Source organism: Balaenoptera borealis (genome assembly GCF_965194805.1).
Source record: "Balaenoptera borealis genome assembly, chromosome: X".
NCBI lineage: Eukaryota > Metazoa > Chordata > Mammalia > Artiodactyla > Balaenopteridae > Balaenoptera > Balaenoptera borealis.
The window spans coordinates 97395361-97413458 of record NC_138881.1 but is presented as its reverse complement, the minus strand read 5'-3'; the positions used below and the strand labels follow the sequence as shown (position 1 = coordinate 97413458).

Sequence of the window (18098 nt, the reverse complement as noted above, 5' to 3'; positions counted from 1 at the left end):
TACATATGCAACCAGCCAGCCCCCTCTTAGTATAAAATAGGGATTTCCTGGCAGCACTATGCAGGATGTTCAACCTCCCCGCCCATGTGACTGTTAACTGCTGCATCATGAAGTTCCTTCCAGTTTCTGTCAAAGGACTTGTCGCTTGATGTGTCTTTGTGTGAACCATTTCTGGGTGACCTCTTCCAAGCTGGTCTTCTGTTCCCGATGAACTGGCTGTGATTACTAATGGCCTACATGATCTAGAAGCCTGGTAACTAATAACCCACCTCTTACTCAAATTTAAACCCCGTATCTCTAACAATATACTTTTCCATCAACTTAAATAAAAAGAGAAAATTCTCTTGACATGGATGCCAAGATATATCATGGATTACAAACACTCTCCAGTTCCACTTCCAATTTTGTCGACCCTTACTAAATAAATAGATAAACCTCTAAATTATATAAGCCACTCTAAATAATATAAACACAGACTTCTTATATTACAGTAGAGGCAATTCTATTGCTAGAAGAACCTAGATGGGCTGCATACACTTATCCCAGTTATCCCAGGTTATCCCAGTTGAAATTAACCATCTTATATGTATCACAAGTTATTTGCCAAAAACATAGGTCTAGAAGCATCATCCTGAGACTCGCTGCTCTGTGGCTATGCAGTCTGACTACCTGAAATAAATAAGAAATAATAAATAAGAAACTTAGCTAGAGACAGATTCTGTCGGCCTCGTTCTTTCAGCTGAATAAATTTTGCATTATGTACTTTCTTATCTCAAGCCTCTCAGCTCTGAGAACTCTACCTGTAAAAATTCGTGAACCTGAAGTTCCACCAGGACCAGACACCTGAAAGGCTCAATATGATGTATAATAACTTTTTGAATAACACCCTGGATTTGCTTCCCTGAAATAGTCCCACAACCCACCCACCCTGGAGCTTTCCTTATGATTTGCAGTTGAGCTAGTTCCTTTCAAGTTGGCTTCAAGTCTTTCCCTATGGGAATATGGCAATGATTTCCATGTCTCTGTTTATATTTTCTCCAGAGAATGGAAGACTCAGCAATTCTATGGATCTTGGGTGGGAAAGGGAGAAGGACAAAGAAGAAATGATGAGTGTTTTCCTGGTGCTTTCTACCTAACCAAGTATACATTAATGAAAAATTCTGCTGTTTGTACTATGTGGCTCTACCCTAGCACAGTAGTGTGGGAAAAAGAAAAGATACAGGTAAGAGAATAAGATATTATTGTGGCTTTAAATTTATGCCTCTAGATTTTTTGGTTTTGGTTTTGGCTTCATTTTAATACATTAGGCACACCCATAATCTGGTACTTTATATTCAAAAGAAAAAAAAAAGCCTATTTGACAGTGTCATTTATGTAAGGTGATTGCTAACTCAACAGGAGAAAATACATTTTAAAAAAAGTATCTGATTCATAATTTATCAAGTCTTGCTGATACTAGCAGGATTAAATTTTGGTAATTCTCCTAAGTACTTGAATGATAAATACGATGACCACCCCATCATTCTAATGTTCACTAAAGACCAAAGTAAACCTAAAATGTTCTTTTGAATCATGCTTTTTTATAATAATCCTTTAAATCTCTAATAACATATTCATAAATACTAAAATGCACATTTTATTAAAGATTAGTATTCCAAGTAATGAATAACTTATCCCTGACTGAACAATTTATCATTTGAAATTTTTAGATCAATGTTTCTAACTTTTTTGGTGGCTACTGGTTAATTTACTATTTGGGGGGATACATTTTCTACAATATATTTAAACTAAAGATATAGGACAAAACCCGTAAAATCAATTTACTTTTATCTTAAATTTATATACTAATATTTACTAAAAATCTAGTCAAGTCTAAATTAATAGCTACTGATACTAGTGTCAACAACATGCTGCCAGGTATCAGGCAGATTTCTTAAAGCATTGAGTAGCAATCATGATTTTAGAACACTCAAAGTAGCTACGTCAAAGAGACACCATCTACAGCCTTAATTAGAGCACCCTAGTAACTGCTGTTTGTGAATTTGTAACCCATACTCATATCTGCTTTCTCTAGTTAGTGATCCTTTTGATTACTTGCAGTAAATACCCAAGGCTTAAAAATATTCAATACATCTCCAAGTGAACTCCAGGTATTAACCTTGAATGCCCCCATGACCTCCCTTCTTTTACATCATAGGTTGAAACCAATACTTATTCACTGCCTTTCATATGCCCAATTTTCAAACATCCCCACATCCTAAGTTTTAGTAAAGCTTTTTGGTTTTTATTTATTCTCTGTTCAAACAGTTTACTCTGCAGAATAATGAGAATAGATTAAAAGTTACTGTGAAATTTTAATTAACAGAAAACAGAAACTCCTTCTAAAGCTTCTTAAAGGGGAAAAGAAAGCAATATTGACATACAATTTCATAGATAAAAACAAACTATATTTTACATATATATGACTTATAAAGTTGTGGTTTACAATCAAAATATTGCCATTTAAAAAATTTCCCTAAAACGTTCACAAATTTGCTTTAAAATAACACAAAACCGCGCCTCGGAGACGCCGCTGCCGCCAGCACAGCCGGAGACCTGAGCCGACACTGGGGGCTGTCCGTGGGCCCCGCACTCCCTCGATGAGTCGGAGAAGTCCCGTTGTATCAGAGTAAGATGGACGGTAGGTTTGATCGTGATTGTGGTGAGCTGGAGCCACCTGGTCACTAACAAAAGACATCTTGTTAACCAACCGCCCCCAGGGCTTCCTGTTGAAATATACAGCAACAAAGGAAGAAAAGAAGCAAAACGGAAATAGTGCTTACCAGCACCTTAGAATGCTGCTGCTCAGGACCAGTCCAACACTGAATGTATCTGCACTGTGAGTAGAATGTTCATAGAAGCCTGTTGTGTGCATATTTATTCACATTTCTGTTAAATGTTAAATCCTTCAGCACAGTAAATCTGAGTGCATAGTATGTCATTTCATTCCGTTTGAGTTTCTTGAGTGTTTTCTTTAAATGTCTGCAGAGTTGCTGCCCCTTTCGTCACCTATGAGTACTGCAATCTTTTTAATTCTCAGTATGAGCAGAGCTTTTTGAGATTTAAATCTAAGGGGAACTCAACAGGCCTGGTTGGCATATGCAATGAAACCACCTTGCTGTGGAAGCAAAATTATTATTTTTTCTACCTTTTTGAAAGATCTTTCCTTTTGATGCCAATTTTCTTCCTTATTTACACAAGTTCAACAATTTGAAAGGAAGAGGCAATAGTAAGGGTTTCAAAATGGCAGAGAAAGTTGAAAGTCTCATGAAATCTGGGCTCTAGGTATATGGACTTAAAACCATTGGGTTGTGGAGGCAATGGCTTGGTTTTTTTCTGCTGTAGACAATGACTGTGACAAAAGAGTAGCCATCAAGAAAATTGTCCTTACTGATCCCCAGAGTGTCAAACATGCTCTACGTGAAATCAAAATTCTTAGACTTGACCATGATAACATTGTGAAGGTGTTTGAAATTCTTGGTCCTAGTGGAAGCCCGTTAACAGGTGATGTGGGCTCTCTTGCCAAACTGAACAGTGTTTACATTGTTCAGGAGTACATGGAGGCAGACTTGGCTAATGTGCTGGAGCAGGACCCGTTACTGAAAGAGCATGCCAGGCTTTTCATGTATCAGCTGCTACGTGGGCTCAAATATGTTCACTCAGCAAACGTACTGCACAGAGATCTCAAACCAGCTAATCTTTTCATTAATACTGAAGACTTGGTGCTGAAAATAGGTGACTTTGGTCTTGCACGGATCATGGATCACCATTATTCCCATAAAGGTCATCTTTCTGAAGGACTGGTTCCTAAATGGTACAGATCCCCACCTCTTTTACTTTCTCCTAATAATTATACTAAAGCCATTGACATGTGGGCTGCAGGCTGCATCTTTGCTGAAATGCTGCCTGGTAAAACCCTCTTTGCAGGTACACATGAACTTGAACAGATGCAGCTGATTTTAGAGTCTATTCCTGTTGTACATGAGGAAGATTGACAGGAGCTTCTCAGCATAATTCCAGTTTACATTAGAAATGACATGACTGAGCCACACAAACCCTTAACTCAGCTGCTTCCTGGAATCAGTCGAGAAGCACTAGATTTCCTGGAACAAATTTTGACATTTAGCCCCATGGATCGGTTGACAGCAGAAGAAGTGCTTTCTCATCCTTACATGAGCATTTATTCTTTTCCAATGGATGAGCCAATTTCAGGTCATCCTTTTCATATTAAAGATGAAGTTGATGATATTTTGCTTATGGATGAAACTCATAGTCACATTTATAACTGGGAAGGGTACCATGATTGTCAATTTTCAGAGCATGATTGGCCTATACGTAACAACTTTGATATTGATGAAGTTCAGCTTGACCCAAGAGCTCTGTCCGACGTCACTGATGAAGAAGAAGTACAAGTTGATCTCGAAAATATTTGGATGGAGATAGTGAAAAGTATTTGGAGGATCCTGCTTTTGACACCAATTACTCTACTGAGCCTTGTTGGCAATACTCAGATCATCATGAAAACAAATATTGTGATCTGGAGTGTAGCCATACTGGTAACTACAAAACGAGGTCATCATCATTCTTAGATAACTTAGGTTGGAGAGAGAGTGAAGTTAATCATTACTATGAACCCACGCTTATCAGAAAGAACAAAGCAAAGAAAAATCTGATAAGAAAGGCAAGTCAAAATGTGAAAGGAATGGATTGGTTAAAGTCCAATAGCATCACAGCAAGTAGCTGAAAAAGAAAGGGAAAAGAATCAGGGATTTGATTTCGATTTCTTTATTGCAGGAACTATTCAACTTAGTTCACAACATGAGCCTACTGCTGTTGATGACAAATTAAATGACTTGAATAGCTCAGTGTCCCAACTAGAATTGAAAAGTTTGATATCAAAGTCAGTAAGCCGAGAAAAACAGGAAAAAGGAATGGCCAATTTGGCTCAGTTAGAAGGCTTGTACCAGTCTTCTTGGGATAGCCAGTTTGTGGGTGATGGGGAGGACTGTTTTCTCATAAGTCAGTTTTGTTGTGAGGTAAGGAAGGATGAGCAAATTGAAAAGGAAAACACTTACCTCAGTTACCTGGACAAGTTCTTTAGCAAGGAAGAAGATATTGAAATGCTAGAAACTGAGCCGGTAGAGGATGGGAAGCTTGGGGAGAGAGGAAGTGAGGAAGGATTTCTGAACAACAGTGGGGAGTTCCTCTTTAACAAGCAGCTTGAACCCATAGGCATCCCACAGTTTCACAGTCCAGTCGGGTCACCACTTAAGTCAATACAGGCCGCATTAACACCTCCTGCTATGAAATCTTCCCCTCAGATTTCTCATAAAACATACAGCAGCATTCTGAAGCATCTGAACTAAAACACTCAGCAGACATTTCTTTTTGTATTCTTCATGAAATGTGTTTTGTCTTTGTTATTACTAATGTTTAAGTCATTTTTTTACTTGAATCAGATGGTGTCATTTAGAAAGGATTTTTTTCTTGGTTTTTAAAATCCAGACTTTTTTCCACATGTGAGATGGTTTTCATTTTAACTGGCATGTCATTTGCACACAAAAATAAAGAATAGAGCAAAATAATGCAATGCGGGAGGAGACAAAAGAAATGCACTAAGACAAGTAAAAAACATTCTCTCATAGAACAATGATCTGCTTTACAGGAAACAAAAATCTTGCCTTGAAATTTACACAGTGAGACTGTACATAATTGCATGAAAATATCTATTTTTTTCTTAAAATATTTTTCATTCTTGAGTATTTTCAAGTTTTTCATACTGTACACATTTCTTAAAAACACATGATACCAGCAGCAACTGAAAATGAATGCCGAATTTGGTACACATGTGTTATCTACCTCAAGGTAACAGAAGTATGTGGCAAAACATATACCACCCATACTGCTTCACAATATGCTCTTCTATTTAGCCAGTGCAGTAAACTATTCTTAATAAGATTCACTCACCGTTTATAACTGTTCTGGTATGCATTCTTTATAGTGAAGTGTTACTACATCACATCTTATTTATTTTAGCAAATCAATATATTTTCTGTATTTAATTCTAAAAAGTTAACTTAGTTTTTGAAATTTATTTGCAAATACACTTTTACCATTTGGCACTATGGTTTGTTGTCTACTTAGCTGAATATATGTCAGTTTATCCTAAGGCTGTCCATGTACTTAATTTACTTAAGTATTCATTTTAAGTAAAGCGCTCACTGTGTATAGGAATTTGTATTTTGGAGGTACTTGATCTATCTACAAAGAAAAATTAGGAATTACTTTATTATAAAATGCTCCTAGAAGTCTTAATTGTGTTTATTTAAAAAGAAAACTGTAATGTTAGACGTGTGTGCATGGAAGTAATTAAGGTACATAATTATTGTAGTTTAAAAGTTGTACATGATAAGACATATTTTGTTTCTACTGTATGTTTTTACTGAATGACCTGTTCCCCATCCCAAGGCAAGCATGAATAAAATTAGGTTAAATGTAAAAATAAAACAAAAAACCCCACAAAACCAGTGACAATATGTTTCAGGAGCCAAGTATTGAAGTAACTACTACATTGTATAATAGGCATGTTCTTTTCAGAGTAATACATTACTGAAATTATTAGTATGAATTGTTAATATGGTAGAAATATATTGAAATGAATTTTAGGAGAACTGGTATATTTTATTAATTTATGGATTTATTCTCTTCCCTGTTCCAAAATAAGTTTAAGGTGTTTTACTGATGTGGCATTGATTTATGTATTTAATAAATATTAAGTTCTTAATATATAGTAGGTAGATGGAGATAATGATACAGAAGGCAAACATTATACTTGTTCTCATGATTTTATAGTATAGTGAGAAATATTATAAGATGAAAAACTAATTAAATAAATAAACTGGACAAAAGAAAAGCACACATGGAGTAGAAGGGCATTTAATTTTTTTTCACATACAGCAATTAAGAGAGAAGAAAGCCAATGGAAAAACAAAACAAAACCAAAAAACGAACAAGGAAAGACTTGGGATTTTCAAACGGCATCTTAAACCAGAGAATGGCAAACATTTTCTGTAAAGGGCTAAGTAATATATATTTTAGTCTTCGCAGCTACTCAACTGTACTTTTGTAGGTTGAAAGCAGCCATAGGCGATCCTTGAAAGAATGGGTGTGACTGTATTCCGGGAAAACTTTATTTATCAATACCAGTAGTCAGCAGGATTTGGCACATGGATGTAGTTAGCCAACACCTGACCTCGAGGGCTAGGAAGGGGGAACTGAGGTGTGGTTGAGGATTGATGGAGATGATTCAGTATTTTTTTTTTTTTTTTAGTAATACAACTTTATTCTTAAAATATCTTTTTTTTTTGCTTCAGAGCTAAATACTTTTTTTTGAATTTTATTTTATTTTTTTATACAGCAGGTTCTTATTAGTTATGTATTTTATACATGTTAGTGTATATATGTCAACTCCAATCTCCCAATTCATCCCACCAACCCTCCCCCCCCCAGCTTTCCCCCCTTGGTGTCCATACATTTGTTCTCTACATCTGTGTCTCTATTTCTGCCTTGCAGAAATAACCGGTTCATATAAACCGGTTCATCTGTACCATTTTTCTAGATTCCACATATATGCGTTAATATATGATATTTGTTTTTCTCTTTCTGACTTACTTCACTCTGTATGACAGTCTCTAGGTCCATCCACGTCTCTACAAATGACCCAATTTCATTCCTTTTTATGGCTGAGTAATAGTTCATTGTATATATGTACCATATCTTCTTTATCCATTCATCTGTCGATGGGCATTTATGTTGTTTCCATGACCTGGCTATTGTAAAGATGATTCAGTATTATATTCAATGTTGCTGCTTGGAATTATCAGGGATAGAGCTAATTCTCTATATATTAGGGTCAGGTTGGGAATTGAAAAATAATCCAGGCACTCGAAAAAGGTTTCTGCTTTGCTGCATCAGATAAGCAGAAACCTTTAGTAAGGATAGTTATTAGATTTTTGAAGGACATTAGTATTCAAAAGAGAAAGGAATTTAAACAGCATTTCACCCAAGCCACTAAGAAAATTTCATGGTGAATTTGAACATTTGAAGTTTCATTTCATTAGGTACTGAGATCCTCTATTTTCAATAGGAATCAAAGCTCTGTAATTCAAATGAACACAACAAACTCATATTCATGTATCCTTCACTTTTACACAAAGTTCTTGATCAGGCTGAGGAAGTTCCCTTCTATTTCTAGTTTGCTGTTTTTAATCACAAAACGGGGTTGGATTTTGTCAAATGCTTTTTTGAGTCTATTAAGGTAATCAGGTAGTGCTTTTCCCTTTATTCTGTTAATAAGGGGCATTATATTGATTGATTTTCACAGGTTGAACCAACTTTGCTTTTTTTTTTTTTTTTTTTTTAGCTGCAAAAAGCTTTATTGTTTCCATTTGGTCCAAGGCTTGGGAGAGGGCTCCAGGGTGGTTAAAAAGCTGCCTAGTGGCTGCAGAGAGGGGCTTCAGGCAGAAGCCCTGACACCAGGGGGGCTCCTCAAAGGCTTCTGGGCTCCGGAGGCTCCTAGTTGTGCTTGAGGGTGAGCTTTTCAATGAGGTACTGGCCGAGCCCAGCCTGGGACCAGCCAGCCTGCGGAGGTTAGTCAGGTGGTCGCCATCTTCTTGATGATTTTCAGCTGCTCCTGCCGGAAGCGGCTCTCCAGGAAGTCACAGGGGTGCGTGTCTGCGCCGGCAGAACCCAGGGCCTGCGGGTCCGCAAGGGCCTGGCTCAGGTTCTTCTCCATGAGAATGGCGACTTCCATAGCGTCCCGAGTGTTACCCCAGTCATCTTGGGACGGCTTCTGCACGTCCTGGAAGAGGGTGCGGCTGCTGCGCTGGTTTTGCATTTTCAAGAGACGCGTGCCCTCGTGCTTCTCCTCGGCCAATTCGCAGAAAAAGTGGCCCACGCTCTCCAGAGCCACATCCTCGTGGTGGAAATAGAAGCCCAGAGAGAGGTAGGTGTAGGAGGACCCAGATGCATGTCAACTGGGCGGTTGATGGCAGCCTCCACCTCAGTGGAATAATTCTGAGGAATCTGGGAGCTTGTGGTTAATCGGTAATACGGAATTAAGCTCCAAAAATGGCGTTGGCTGGGTCCGAAAGCTGAGGATGGCTGAGTGGCTGATTCCAAAAGTTGCGACTGGAAAAAAGGTTGGAGGGTGGTTGGAGGGTGGTTGGAAGCTGGAGCAAGGGGCGTCCCTGGGTCTGTTCTGCCCAAACACTGTTGAAGCAAAAGACAGACCCGGGGGACGGCTGAGCGCCCTGCCCCAACTTTGCATTTCTGGGATAATACCCATTTTATTATTTTTATTATTATTATTTTTTAAAATTTATTTATGGCTGTGTTGGGTCTTCGTTTCTGTGCGAGGGCTTTCTCTAGTTGCGGCAAGCGGGGGCCACTCGTCATCGCGGTGCGCGGGCCTCTCACTGTCGCGGCCCCTCCCGTTGCGGAGCACAGGCTCCAGACGCGCAGGCTCAGTAATCGTGGCTCACGGGCCCAGTTGCTCCGCGGCATGTGGGATCTTCCCAGACCAGGGCTCGAACCCGTGTCCCCTGCATTGGCAGGCAGATTCTCAACCACTGCGCCACCAGGGAAGCCCAATACCCATTTTATTCGTGTCCAACCTTTTTCATATATTTGCTAGTATTTCGTTGAGGATGTTTGCATCTATATTCCTACAGGATATTGATTTATATAGTTTTTTCCCTTATGCTATTTTTGTCTGGTTTTGGTATCAGGATATTATCAGTCTCATAAAAAAGAGTAGGGAAGAATTCCTCTTTTTTAAAAAATTTTTGAAAAAGTTTTTGAAGAATTGGTGTTAATTCTTCCAGGGGACCACCAGACATGTCAAATAATGACAATTCTCTGGAAATGAGGCTCTGAAGGAGTGTGCTAGCTCTGTTCCCTCTGGTAGGTATTGGGATGCTAGTTTGCACTGAGATTGCAGGCTCTTGGTTTTCAAGGCTACCCCGGAGCCTGAGAGGGGTAATGAAATAGGGCAAGTTAAAATGCTACAGACTGTTGTTCTTACCAAAATTCAGTCATTTTTTTTGAATAAACACTCCCTGGATTGCTTTGAGCTTTTAAATAACTTCCAGAGTCCTGAATTAGTTGATTCTGACAATTTTTGTAAAATTTCTTGTTGCTTTTAAGGAAGAGAGAATTTTGGAAGGACTAAAGACTGATATCCACATATAATCTTTGTGTTATAAACACATCTTAAAATTTTATAATCTCACACAGTTTAGAAATTGTAGAAAATTTTGCACACTGAGATCATATTACTAATACACAGAATGGAAATGGTGATTGTGAATAGAAGTATGAATGAGAATATGGAAACATCATGTTCATATTCATTTCCCAGTATCTAAGGGATGCATTATACACTGTTCTTCTAAGTAAACCTATAGGTGTATTTTATAATATAGTATTTTAACACAATTGTTAAATATTTGAGACAAATATTTTATGTCAGTCGTTGCTTTATCTTGTAATTTTGGTTATGTTTGTTTCTTGCTGCAATTATTTTATCCCAGTCTACTTTATGTTTTTTAAAAAATTTTATTGGAGTATAGTTGATTTACAATGTTGTGTTTCAAATGTACAGCAAAGTGATTCAGTTATACATATGCATATATTTATTCTTTTTCATATTCTTTTCTCATATAGGTTATCACAGAATATTGAGTAGAGTTCCCTGTGCTATACAGTAGGGCCTTGTTGGTTATCTATCTTATATATAGTGGTGTGTGTATGTTAATCCCAAGCTCCTGATTTATCCCTCCCCACGATGTTTCTCCCTTTTGGTAACCATAAGTTTGTTTTCGATATCTGTAAGTCTGTTTCTCTTTTGTAAATAAGTTCATTTGTATCATTTTTAAAATTAGATTCCACATATGAGTGATATATATTTGTCATTCTCTGTCTGACTTCACTTAATATGATAATCTCTAGGTCTGTGTTGCTGCAAATGGCATTATTCTGTTCTTTTTTTATGGCTGAGGAATATTCAATTGTATATATATATATATATATATATATATATATATACCACATCTTTATCCGTTCCTCTGGCAAAGGACATTTAGTTTGCTACCATGTCTTGGCTATTGTAAATAGTGCTGCAGTGAACATTGGGGTGCATGTATCTTTTCGATTTATGGTTTCTCCGGATATCTGCCCAGGATTGGGATTGCTGGATCATATGGTATTTCTATTTTTAGTTTTTAAAGGAACCTCCATACTGTTCTCCCTAGTGGTTGTACCAATTTACATTCCCAGCAACAGTGCAAGAGGGTTCCCTTTTCTCCACACCCTCTCCAGCATTTATTGTTTGTAGTCTTTTTGATGATAGCCATTCTGACCAGTGTGAGGCAATACCTGATTGTAGTTTTGATTTGCATTTCTCTGATAATTAGTTATGTTCTACTTTACATTTTAAAAAAATGTTGCCATAGTCAGAAATGTTATATTTTTATGTAGCCAAATCTCTCAGTCTTCTCATTTGTGTAATCACCTATGGTTTCCTTGTCTTAGATGTTAGGTAAATATCCAATAGTTGGCTAAATATCCTTTTCAATTTCTTCTTGTGTTTACTTGGATAGGTTTTAAATAGTCAACTTTTTAATCTTCCTAGAATTTATTTTCTTGTGTGAAATGAGGCGAGAATCTAAATTTATCTAACATGTTTTCTTTTATCATTGATTTTGATGTCTCATCTATCATAAATAGTATGACCTATTGCTGTACTTTTAACTTTTTAAAAAATGTTTTTATATGTTTAATCCTACATCCACACATTATTATTATACTGGCTGTTGACTTAGAATATATTAAGAAATGACTTTTCTATTTCCATCTTTGAAAAATGTTTATTAGAAATATGCATTGAAGTTTATTAAATGATTTTCAGGCTCTACCAGAATTAATTATAGTTTACTGTGTTTAACCTATTGCAATGCCATATTTATATATTTCATAATATGTTTAAAAATCCTTAAATTCATTATATAAAAAGAAACTAGCATTAGTTAGGTATATTTTTTTTCCAGGAAACTTTACAGATTATATCATTTATGCATCACAATAACCTTATAAATTAGTTACAGATCAAAGCCAAAAACCCCTGAGGTTTGGTGATATTAACACTGAAAGTGATGCAGTTGATAATTTGGATTTGAATATACATATTAAAAGCCATGACTTCACCCTGTTAATTCAATTTGTATTGTGTTTCATTGAGAATTTTTCTATGTTAATAACTAGGGAGTCACTGTATAATGGAGAGACAAACATGCAAACAAAAATTTCACTACAGTGAGTTAAGTGCCATGACAGAGGCAGTGCACATGATATTCTGGAAATACTGAGTATGATAAACTTAACTCTCCCCAGGTTTATAAGGTATGTCTTCTCAGAGAAGGCTGGAAAGGGAAGAAAGTGAAGTTTGGAGGAAGCAAGAGAGTTGGACAAAAAGTCAAGGAGATCTGCAATGATGTCATAGAACACAATATTTGTGAATGAAGGAGTTACAGAGCTGGAAGGAAGAACTTTATATTGAGATGTAGGAAGTTGATTACAGTAGACCCGCTCTTAATTTTTGTCAAATTATAAGAGTAGCTATAAAAATCATGTGGCTCTGTGAATTTACAGTAATGTGCTTTAAAAAATGTTTATTCCCACATTTGGCGTATATACGCCAACGATATAGTATTCTGTACTTTCTCTACTGCCAGTTTTTTAGATTAATGCAGATTTTCTAGTCTTCCAGCTTCCCTTGTCATATCAGGAAGTTGGAAAGCAAGACTGAGAGTGAATCAAGATCTCCTTTTACCACTTTTCCATCCTAACCGAGGAGATAGAACTTAGGTTGAACATGTGAAAGGAGCACGGTCAGGAATGACTGAGACGTGACCCGAGGACCTCCATGTTCACTGCTTATGCTGAACTTTTGCTGAACAGTCTAAATAAAACTGCTGAATAGTTGCTGAGCTGCCAAAAGGAAAGAAAAATGCTGAGAACTGTACTTTTTCTGAACTAGAGAAAACATACCTTTCCGTAGTAATAGATGAGATATGCTCAATAACCCAATTGTATTTATAGAACAAATTTATCCTCCAATCCACATTCTTGGGAAACAACTTGTGTAATGTAAGCCTGCGTGAGCTTCCCGCTTTTTCCCGTAAAAACCCCTATCCATTTCCTCTGATGGGACACTATTCTGTGTTCCTCTGGAATCTGTGATCCCAGAATAGCAATTCTAAGACCCCAAATAAACTGCCTTTTGGCCTCTTTATAGTTTGTGGTCCTTTGGGTTGACAAACTTTAGTATTGTTTCTCATTCTAGTCACATCATCGTAGTTTTTATAAACATTTACAAGTTCTACCATGAATCCAATACTCTTTATTAATTTCTGGTAGGGTTTTAGATTTCTTTTTGTTTGATTTGATAGGACTTGTGTGAAATGCTAAGACCAGTTTCCAGCATTTTTACATATTCTGATACTTTAAGGTGCTTTAAGGTAAAAGCTATTCTTTTAGTTTTAGCTTAGGGTTGAGGAAAAGTATCAAGGAGAAAGGTGGGCCTGATTGCCTGATGTAGAATATCTTTTTCAAGTCATCATCCGAATATCTCTTTAGCCCTCCTAAACATTACAAATTGATTTTGAAAGGAGACAGAATGGAAATTTATGGTCAAATAGCTCAAAATAGGGCAGTGCTATTAAGTAGAAGCAGATAAAAATGAAAGACTTATAGAAAAAGCACTCTACTAGTTAACACAGTCATTCCTCGGTATTGGGGGTGGGATTCAGATTGGTTCCAGGACTCTGGGCGGATGCTCAAGTCGCTTACATAAAATGGTGTAGTATTTGCATATAATCCTCCCGAATGCATAAATCATATCTAGTTTAGTTGTAATACCTAATACAACGTAAATGCTATGTAAATAGTTATAAATACAATGTAGTTGCTATGTAACTAGTTGCAGTTGTGTGGCAAATTCAAGTTTTGCTTTTTGGAATTTTCTGGAATTTTTTTTTTTTTTTTTTTTTTTTGACCTGTGGTTGGTTGAATCTGCAGATGAAGAACCCGCAGATACAAAGGGCTGACTGTATTCTTTGGAAAACCTGGCAAGGATAAGTAAAACTTTATTTTAGTTAGGGAAAGGACTGTTTACAAAACAGAATACTATTTATTATATAATTTTCTTTGTGGAACTTGATGAACACAAGATTTCTTTCAGCCAGTAATTTGAACAATGCATGGCTCCATTTTGGATGAGGAGAATTTATGTTTTGTTATTATATTGTCGTGGTATTAACACCTGCATAACATTTTAGATGTTGATTACCTAATATTACTGTATATTCTTAGTACTCAAGTCACATTTTAACTTCCTGCTAATTAATCATATAAAATGGTCTGTTGTCCTACAAATTTGTAGCACTGACTAGGTATAGTTTTAGGTTCCACGACTTCACAGGAAAGTCACTAAGAATAGTACATGCATTATAAAAATAAATCTATAGGATTTCATTAAATAGTTAATTTTGCTTAGCTTTCTAAGAAATACAACATTAGTTATGGTTTACAAGTATTCCTGCCCAGATATTTCCTCATCCCATCAAGTATAAAACCTAAGTAAAGAGGTCATACCTATGTCATGAAGAATTACTTCTCTGAGATCTAATATTTTGCTTTTTACTCCAATCCCATCTCTAGCCATTTTTCCACTTTCATTTTCCCATACCTTTGTACATTTTGAATGTATATCTGGAAAACCTGGCAAGGATAAGTAAAACTTTATTTTAGTTAGGGAAAGGACTGCAATGCCTAGAATGACATCTGTAAATACCCCTTCTTCAGATCCTTTTCCTGGTCCACCAGACAAACTCCTACACATAAAGACCCAGCTGCGACAGTACTTCATTTGGGAAGCCCTTTGTAAAACTGCAGAGTTTAGTAGTTTAGTTTAGTTTTAGTAATTAACATACAGAGTTAATTATTCCTTCCTATATCTTCCCATGGTACCCTGAGTACATCTGTATCTTAATATCTATATTTTGCTGTATTTTTCTTTTTATCTCTTCTGGTATACTGTAAACTTCTTGAAGTTACAGTCTGCCTTAGTAATGTTTGTTTGTAATGTAATGTTTCACATAGCTCAGTTAATAACACAGATGTCAGTCTCTACGTGTTCTATGGTGTCACAATTTCCGATTATTGACATAATAAGCCCCACCCAGATTCTGGACCAATGAGAGACAGACCTAGTAGTGTACTAGGAGCTTCTAACAACCAGCTCTTGCCCTCTGTGGCCGAGCTGCTTAGCAGCTGGTCTCACTGCATAGGTTCCAACATTCTTGCTACAGAAAAAGATCTTTGGTAGAGATATAACTTGTCATTCTGGAATGACATAGGTTGTGTGGAAGCAGAATATCTACTTTTGGTCTTCGATATCTCATCTCAGGTCTAGATTTCTCTGCATTAAAATCTTCTCCTGTGGTATCTTCTCTCGAGAGTGAATATCAAGACTAGCAAAAACACCTGAAGTTACGTCACTACCAGCACAAAAAGCTTCCTTGGACTGTCCAGATACTCCATGTTTGAACTGTTATTTGGTACTTCAGATTTGTGAATTTGGGTTCAATCCGATGAACCAGTCTCCAGGATGGGGATAGCGTTTTTTGCTCGACTATTTTATCCTATCCTGGAAGAAATTTATGACAGTATTAATGGGCCTCCTCCACCAACTTGTCTTCAAGAGTTTCCAAATCCTTATTTCTTTTTTTTTTAAAAGGAGAGGGTGTATTTGGAACAACATCTTCAAGTTGAGAAATATGATTACAAACAAAATCCTTACCCCACGTGCTCTGACACTGAAAGAAAAGCCTGGAATAGACCTGAAATGGGGTGAAGCTGAGGAATTCCTCCTTGTGAGCCTTATCATGCAGGAAAGTGTTAAATAGTCAGAAGCGACAGACACACGGAGAACAAGATGGGATGCAAATCGAGTCTGTCTTGTAAAGGGAATCAGCAAGTACTTTCCACGTCTGTGGACCATTCTATTCGCATTCACAGCCTACTGGAGCATTTATATCCTTTCCCCCTCATCTTTTTCCTGAAGCTGGACCAGAGGCAAAGAGTGAGGAATATCACTACAGCAAAATCACCAGGATTCGTACCACCACCTCATGCATGAGCCCAAGATAACTTCTTGAAGGAATGACTGTGTTTCATGGATGTTTTTGTGTCAAAAGGGGCAAATACCCTGAAATGTGTCACTGCCTCGTCTGGGAGTTTATGCCTGCAGAAAGAAGTGTGTGGGAGCCTTTATAGACATAGGATGAAGCGGATTTGAAAATGTGATGTGCTGTGGAACTTAAGAGCTCCTCTCAAATTAAGCAGTGGGGGATCCCTGGAGCTAGTCAGAATGCCTCATACATCAGTTCATCCTAAACCTCCTAGAGAAATGGCTCAGTGGACAGACGTGGATTATTATGTCTATTCTAAAATGTGAAACCTGTGTTTACTTTCTTCACCAGATCTTTAGTGAGTGGAGGGAAGGAAAGAATTCTGTTTGGGATTTCTTTGCTTTCATGCAGTTTTTTGTTTGTTTGTTTGTTTGTTTTGCTTTGTTTTTGTTTTCCCTTAAAGCTGAGTTAAGATGGTTTAAGCTCTTTCATGGAACCAAGTGCTAATTTAGACTTTTATTTGAATTGCTTTTGCTGCAGCAACGATATATGTATGTATATATATATCAGTATACTAATACCAGGAATTAGTATAATATATATATATTATACTGTATAATAATATATATTATTATATATATATACTGATATATATATATCAGTATAATAATCCCAGGAATAACCTAGCTAGCATTTCCCACAAAACTGGAAGAGGCATTTGTTAAGTTATAGAACATCTACTTCCTAGCAGCTTTCTTTTTACCTCCTAGTTTCAAGCGACTATTTTCCATGCTTCCCCTAGGTTTATGCTATTGTGTGCTGCTCTAAAGTGTCAGCCCCGGGAGAGAGTGGTAAGAAAGGAACAAAGCAATAGCTCACGGCTATCAGGAATCCTATATTTGAAAATACTCAGGGGATGAGTCAGAGCGAACAATGATGATGAGTTAGGGTAATGGGCTTCCTGTGGGGGGAAAATTAGCACACAACAAACCTCTCTTGTTCCTTTTAAAGTGCCACTGACACAAACCAGGCCCTAGCATCTTCTTTTGGTACCCTGAGCTCCCTGGTCGGGGTGGACATGAAATGGGGGAGGGTGTTGAGGATGACTGTTTCATGCCGAAGTCACAGAGCTCAGGTTCAAGGTAAGCCTGCAAGACTGAATGGTTGCAGAACTGAAGGCTGCATCTTAGAAAGTGGAAATACGGAACTGAATATGGACATGTGCACACATGTGTCTCTTCCTTGTCTAAAGTAATCAGTCTCTTGAACGATCGTTTTCACCATGATAAGTTTGTCACAGAGGAAGGCAGTGGCCATAGCTGCCTGGTATTCTGGGCTGGTTTGAGGGGATAGATGCTATGGTGAATGCAGGTGTGTTCCAAAAATAAAAGGAAAACAGGGAAAGAGAATGACCAAAATGAAAAAATAGGAGAAAGGGGAGAAGGAGAAACCAAAAATGAACAACAAAGAAAGAGTATGAGGTGGCCCTGCAGTTTTTCAGATGAAATATTCCTGCTTACACTCGCTCACTGTGTTTTGAAAATCAGTGTCATTTCTAAAGGAACTGTCCAAATTTTCCGGATATTCCTTCTCCTTCATCTGGTTGGTACGATGTGACTGCTTATGCTGGTAAAGGAAGCGGCTCATGGTGCCGATGATGGAGAAGATGATGAATATCACCACTGCTATTACTCCTCCGATGAGAGCCGAGTCACTTTGCACTGCGTTGGTGAGTGGTTCCCTCTCATCTGTCTTCTCAAAAAGATCTGATGAAGAATGCACCGTGGTCACTGCATTCACATCCGAATC

The 18098-nt window shown here is 37.3% G+C and overlaps 1 protein-coding gene and 2 pseudogenes across 3 annotated transcripts in view; 1 reads left to right on the top strand and 2 right to left on the bottom strand.

Moving 5' to 3' along the window:
- Window positions 1–6376, top strand: part of LOC309620542 (mitogen-activated protein kinase 6 pseudogene) — a 58545-nt pseudogene extending 52169 nt beyond the window's left edge. The window contains exon 2 of the transcript XR_014249901.1: window positions 1042–6376. The product of XR_014249901.1 is annotated as a mitogen-activated protein kinase 6 pseudogene (transcript). The remainder of the gene's footprint in view (window positions 1–1041) is intronic.
- The window catches only part of HTR2C (5-hydroxytryptamine receptor 2C), a 144574-nt gene that overhangs the window by 68499 nt on the left and 57977 nt on the right, over window positions 1–18098 (bottom strand). The window lies entirely within an intron of this gene.
- On the bottom strand, window positions 8273–17936 carry LOC309620960 (ferritin heavy chain pseudogene; annotated as a pseudogene). Its single transcript has 3 exons — window positions 17810–17936; window positions 14752–14877; window positions 8273–9410 (listed from the first exon to the last, which is right to left on the bottom strand). The product of its transcript is annotated as a ferritin heavy chain pseudogene (transcript).